The 6593-nt window shown below is 34.4% G+C and overlaps 1 long non-coding RNA gene across 1 annotated transcript; it reads left to right on the top strand.

Annotated features, from left to right (window-relative positions):
• Positions 1–3384: 3384 nt before the first annotated feature.
• LOC117120978 lies at positions 3385–4719 on the top strand. The gene is made up of 2 exons (XR_004447453.1): positions 3385–3540; positions 3816–4719. It is a non-coding gene; the product is annotated as an uncharacterized LOC117120978 (long non-coding RNA).
• Positions 4720–6593: the final 1874 nt, after the last annotated feature.

Here is a 6593-nt window from a genome sequence, read left to right as displayed (position 1 = left end):
GCAAACACATGCTTCAATGACGTCAGATCACCCAAAGTTTCATCTGTCTCTTATACACATCTAGATGTGTATAAGAGACAGCCGCCAAAGGGCCCGAGGAGAGGTCGCTAAGCCCCTGTGGGGGCCGGGGGCGAATCCCCCGAAGCCAGAGCATTTATACGATTTTAAAAGCATGTACATGTCATTTAAATGCATGTTCATGTATATTTAAATACTTCTTACACAATTTTGAAAAAAAGATAAGAAGACTACTTTTTCCAATACAGGATTTAGAACGTAAATGTTTATTGTGAAACAAACTTTTTTTTATTTTTTTATTGAAAAGCAATGCTTAACATTTTAATGCTACTATGTAATGTTATCTCTAAAAATATAACTGGGATAAAATTAGCAATACCCACTAGGTGACTGTACAAAACACAGACCTTGCGCATTATGAAATCGCTAAATACCAATATTAAAATATGGAGGTATGTAAAAGGTCTTTGCTTAAAAGAGAAATATTGCAAATAATATTTTATTTATTGCAGAAATGGGAATATAGGAACTGACAGCCCTACATTTTAATTTTTTACCAAAATAACTTAAATGTTAAGTTGCAATGGAAATATATATAATTAGGGCAAGGAAAAATGTTATTATATTTACAAGTTACAGAACCATGTAAATATACTTGCACTGTAATATTGAAAAAAAAAAAACAGACATAACTATAATGCTACAAATGTACATGTTTAAGAACCAGTTTATGTAAAAAAAATTAGCACAGTGAAAATAAACAATAATTTAAGAGCTGTCTTGGTTTAAATGAGATATATTGAGAAAAAAAATAATATATTATTATGAATAATGTCAGTTAATTCTGACGAAACGTGAAAACATTACCAAGTATATTTCCTTGCTAGCCTAGCTAGCCTAGGCCCTGGCCTATGCTAGCTCGATTACAAAATAAATAATAAAATCGGCTACGACCCTACCCTACCTAGCAACGCTAGACCTAGGGCCTAGGCCTAGCCCGAAAAAGTACACCGATCACGCCGCCAGGCAGTATCATGAGCATGTGGTGAAAACAAGGGTGAATTTTCTAACTTCTTAAATTTCGTGATTTCTTCGTTGCTGGCCTTGAAGCAAAAAAATCGGTTATTCTTTCTCGGCGCTTCATCCTCCTCCTAGGCTATTTTTGGCGTGTCGCATGTCCTCGATCCAGAGAAATGAAAAATGTCGAGCGCCCAAACTTTTGTGATGACTTCGTGCCAAAGTAAATAAACTACGGAGCACGCGATTGGTCAAATAGCTTAGGCAACAAACCTCTCATTAATATTCATTTTGAAGTCTTGCTGGTTACGTCATTCAGCTGGCTGCAGCTTTGTTTTGATTTCTACGATTGGACTACGATCGATAGCGACAAATAAACAGTGCCAAAATTCTCCCATTTTGTAATAAATTGCACTATTTTGAAAACGGGGGATCGTTTTCTGGTTAAGGGGGTTCGCTGGCAAAAGGGGGGTTCGCTGAAAAAGGGGGGTTCGCCCGAACCCCTAAAAACCCCCCTGGCTACGGGCCTGAGCAAACTATATTATAATTTGATAGTTTACATCGTTGTAATTATTACTATAGTGATGTTCAGATATGTTCCCGCTAAAATATTGTCATTGAGTATACCTGTATTACTAAGCATTTTTGTTTGTCTCACGGGCGCGGGATTTATCGGAGGGCCGAATTTTTTAAACCTATTTTATACATGTACGTGCATTTTTGTACTTGTAAGTTTTATATCCGCTGGAGTCCTTTTAGGAAGAATGTTTGCTGCCTATGGGTATATCCCTCAAATGTATATTATCAGGAAATCTATTGGTTTTGTAGCTGGTATATTTATAGCATTTCTTTGTGGGTGGGAACAGCCAAATTTTAAAGTTCTGAACTTACAAGATACCCAATACTTTATTCCACGATATTTGTTCAGTTTATTGCTATTTCTGGTACCTATCGTTGCCTTTCTTGTCTACGAATGGTTTTCATATGTGAAAGTGAAGAACACAACCTCTATACCGGTAATGCATATAAAAAAATCAATGGAAGCAGGTATTCGTAATGAATCCTATTTGGATGCTAGACTTAGTTTATGGGATTTTGCAGGACAAAACATATACTATAACACTCACCATCTCTTCATGCCAAAGCAGGGTGTATATCTAATTGTATTCAACGCCGTCAAAGCGGTTATGGATCCTAGAAAACAAGTTAAACGGCTACAATTTTGGTTGCAATCAGTTGCTATGCATAGAGACATTAAAAATGTTGTGGTGTTTCTTGTAGGAACAAGACGAGAAAGTGTTATTGACATAAATGCTCTTTTGAATTTTACTCAACTTGCGAAATCGCATCTCTACAAACCATTTTCTAAGTTACTTGCGTTCCATCCTTCAGGCAATTTTTTCTTTTTTATTGAAAATTCGTTACCGGTAGACGAAGAACGCAACGTGCTACAAACAGTTATTTATAATGAGATTAAAAAATTGGATTTTTTTCAGGAGAATCATTCAATAAAATACCTTCTATTTCATGAAATTTTGAACAGGTTTCGATTGCAAAATTACATTATCATGAGTTTAGCACAGATCTTAGAGGAAGTCAAATCAACATGTAATATCATTTCTCAGAATGAGCTGTGCCAATTTTTGAACTTCTTTGACAGATCTGGTGATGTCATATACAATGAACTTGATGAGACACTCCGATATTACGTTATCTGTGACCCTCAAATGCTCATAGACATTCTGACAATCTTAGTAAATGTGCCTGAACCTCACCTAAGAAATCGGACTGTAGCTGACTTATGGCAGAGTTTGGAAGAGACTGGTATTGTTGACAGCAGAATACTGGAACACATTTGTAGGCAGAAAAACATCTGGCGACATTACCCTTACATCATTCGTTTCTTAGTGGGAACACAACTAATTTTCCCGCTTAATGTTATTGATCCAGTCGACCAAGTCGGTACTTTTTATCTCTCGTGTCGACTGCCATTTAAAAGCAATTTAATGTCAACAACACAGAACAGCAATGTTCACTCGCAACACATTTTCTATTTCGACTTTGGTGAAATTCTTCAAGAATTTATATTTTTACGTCTCATCGCTAAATGTTGTGAAGTGTTTAGTTGGGATGAGATCTATTACAATGCAGCAAGATTTAGGACAGGTAAATCATGTCTATTCTTCATCCACACAGAAGTGATTCATGGAAACACTAATTCTTCATACGACAGAAATCTTATCAAAGTTGAAGTTATAAGTGAAGACAAGACTCAGACTATGTTCGTTTTACAAAAAAATGATTATTTTTATTGACGAAATAATCATTCGAGATTTCAACCTGGAATACTTTAGAAAACAGTACATATGTGGACCTGTGTGCAAGACGTGTAGTTTCTTAGATGATACAATGGTTTTGGTGAACCTCATTACACATGGAAACGATATATCTACACTAGATGACTATAAACCAGACATTTATCATAAGGTCACACTTGAGCTAAAGGTATGATCGGAACTTATAGTCCTGACAGTTTACAATAATTAATATATTAATCTTGTTTCCAATTAATATTTTTTTAATTATTATATTGTTGCTATATTTGGGCCTGTTATTGAATTATTTTATTTTATTATTGTTGTTGTTAGGCCTTAATTAAGTGGTTGATAAAATGGTAAGAAGAGCTAAACTCTAGATAAAGCATGCAGTCTATGACTTCTAGTATTGTGCAACATTACGATATGTCATAATTCCTACCTAAATATGTCTTTTTTTTGCAGTTGAATATCACATGCAGTCGAAGAGATAATAAGATCTGAGGAGCTCATTACACAACAGCGATAATGTAATTTGTAACACCCCACAAACTCTAAGGTGACCTCTATATGGACTACAATAATTCAAAAACACTTTTCAAGGTTATATATTTACCCGTATTTTCTGTGGATACGCCTGTATGGACGTGAATCTGCCTTTGTAGTGTTTAGCCCATGCTTCCTAAGGTGTCCTGTAATAGGCCTATATAATCTTAACCAATATTCGTGATAGACACTGTAAATTGACAATGAAGAGGAAAAATTACAAAAAAAGATTACCGTGACTTCAACGAAAACGCTTGGCAAGCGGGCACCGGTGATAATCCAGCTAATTTCCGAAATGTCCATGTTACGAAATGTCCGCGTCAGCGTTTGGAAATGTCAACACTCATTCATTAATTATTCAGCCAAAAATACAAATATATACAAAAGAAACCAAAAAGACAATAATTCAATCTAAACTGGCCCGGATTATTAATAGTGTTTGTTTAACACTCTGGATATCAGGCCTATTTATTCAGACTTACTGGCCAAATCCTGCCAAACTACAGCTCTACTATAATTGACCTAAAAAACTAAGACAAGAGTATAAGAAATATATTAAATATATTCGTAACAAATATTACAAAGAATTCCACTGGACAATTTTAAACAAGGATTTTAGTGCCGGCAAAAGTAATGCGCTAGTTCCCTATCGATGGCTAGGCCTAGATTACTAGGCATGTCGCAGGGGCACTGGTTGGGCCGAAAAGTTGACTGACTTCACGACGTACAACGACAATGAGGGACGCATCGTCCCACTAATTTTGTTTTGAAGTTGGGAACGTTTCACGTTCGTATCATTAAAAATAATAATTTTGTTACTAAATGTTCGTTTGTATATGGACTTTATACTGATGATAGGTAGGCCCTATCAGCATTGTACAATTCTTCGTAGCCATTATTTATTATCAATACGGCGTCAATCCTTGAATCGAGACGGTACGTACTATTTTTCCGCTTGAGTACACATGATACGGGTCATATCATGTAAGATAATTATATGTCCCGAATTATAATTAGTTTTTTTAATGTATTACTAGATAAAGGTCCCTGCATTTAACAATTATGTGTATATTCATTGTACTGTTATTTACTATCAACTATTGCCCCGGCGTCACTAATTTGGATCAAGAAGACACGTACGAAATTATCTTCAATCACTTCGTGATTTCACGATGTGCACATGACAATCGGGACGCTACGAACCTCTCTAATTGTGTTGACTTTGGGAACGTTTTACCTTCCTATCATGCACGATAATACTTTCTTCCTATTTACTATTTTTATATGAATGAAATACTAATTATAGTTCCGTGCATTTTAGAATTCTGAGAATATTCATCGTAATTGTTATTTTTTTTAAAGAAACATCGTACCGACGTCATTGTTTTGGATCAACGTCCGGTGAATAATCACAATCTAGTTTTCTACACTAATTTAAGTGTAGGCCTATAGGTAGACTTGCAAGATCTTTGTCTAATTATTAAATTTATATCACCATAAGCTATACAAATGTGTAAAGGCAAGAATCTGTACTTACATCAGTGGCGTATCTACTCTCCCTCCCCCCACCCGAAAATTACTCGCGCCTCTTCCCCCTCCCCCCAAAAAATTTACGGTCAAGTATTTAAAAATCACCTAAAATCTCCTTATTTTGCGACTTAGCGCCCCTCAACTGATCATCGGGGCCCACCTTCAACTTCACTCTTTCCCCCCTCCCTATCAGCCCTCCCATTTCCAGACATCTAGATGAATGAAATACTCAATCGATGTGCCACCAAATTGTAACCAGCCTTCACCATGCCCTCACGATGTCACCGGGGACGCAACTGCCAAAAAAACATTTTTGGCAGCGAAGGGATGCTATTAACCACCTGCTTACCTAAGATTATACTGACACTGTCTGAAGGTTTACATGGCGAAGTAATAGCATATTAATTTGCGGTACACCACGTAGGTAGTTATCGCTGAGGAAGAGCACAGGAGTGCTCGAAATATTCAAAAATAAAAATTTAGGCCTATTTTATGTCTATTATGTCAACGTATGCGTTTCTACTTCATGCATTCTTACTAAGTTTATATATAATATATATATATATATATATTATACATATAATATAATACATATATATATATAATAATATTATACATATAATATAATATAATATATAATAATAATATAATATATTAATATAATATATATAATAATATATAATATAATAATAATATAATAATAAATATAATATAATATATATAATATTATACATATATATATAATATATATGTGTGTGTATGTATATATATTTACATCTATATATATACACATATACTGTATATATATATATATATACAATATTATATATATTTAATTATTATACCTTCTTTATGTAATGTACTTTGTTCTAGCCTACAGTCTTCCTTTGTCTAGTTTTAATTAATAAACCTTATTATATCCTGTGCCCTGTAGTCAATCCTTTTCACACCTTCTATACTGTTAATCCCTTAAACCATGGAGGAAATATATTAACGTCCATGCTTAAACCCACATGGTTAAAACCACTCTTGTAGAAGATTTATCTTCTATTTAAGTGCCTGTATGTTATAGTATGTTTCAGTTGTAGTCTATACCCGTTACATATATATACATATATATATAAATATATATAGTAATAGAAAGGTTATGTTTACTCTACAGCTGTT

The sequence above is a fragment of the Anneissia japonica genome, unplaced genomic scaffold, assembly GCF_011630105.1.
Source record: "Anneissia japonica isolate Jap-2015-1 unplaced genomic scaffold, ASM1163010v1 scaffold287583_len18769_cov114, whole genome shotgun sequence".
Taxonomy (NCBI): Eukaryota; Metazoa; Echinodermata; class Crinoidea; order Comatulida; family Comatulidae; genus Anneissia; species Anneissia japonica.
Note: the sequence above shows the minus strand (reverse complement) of the source record. Positions and strands in the feature narration are given on the sequence as shown.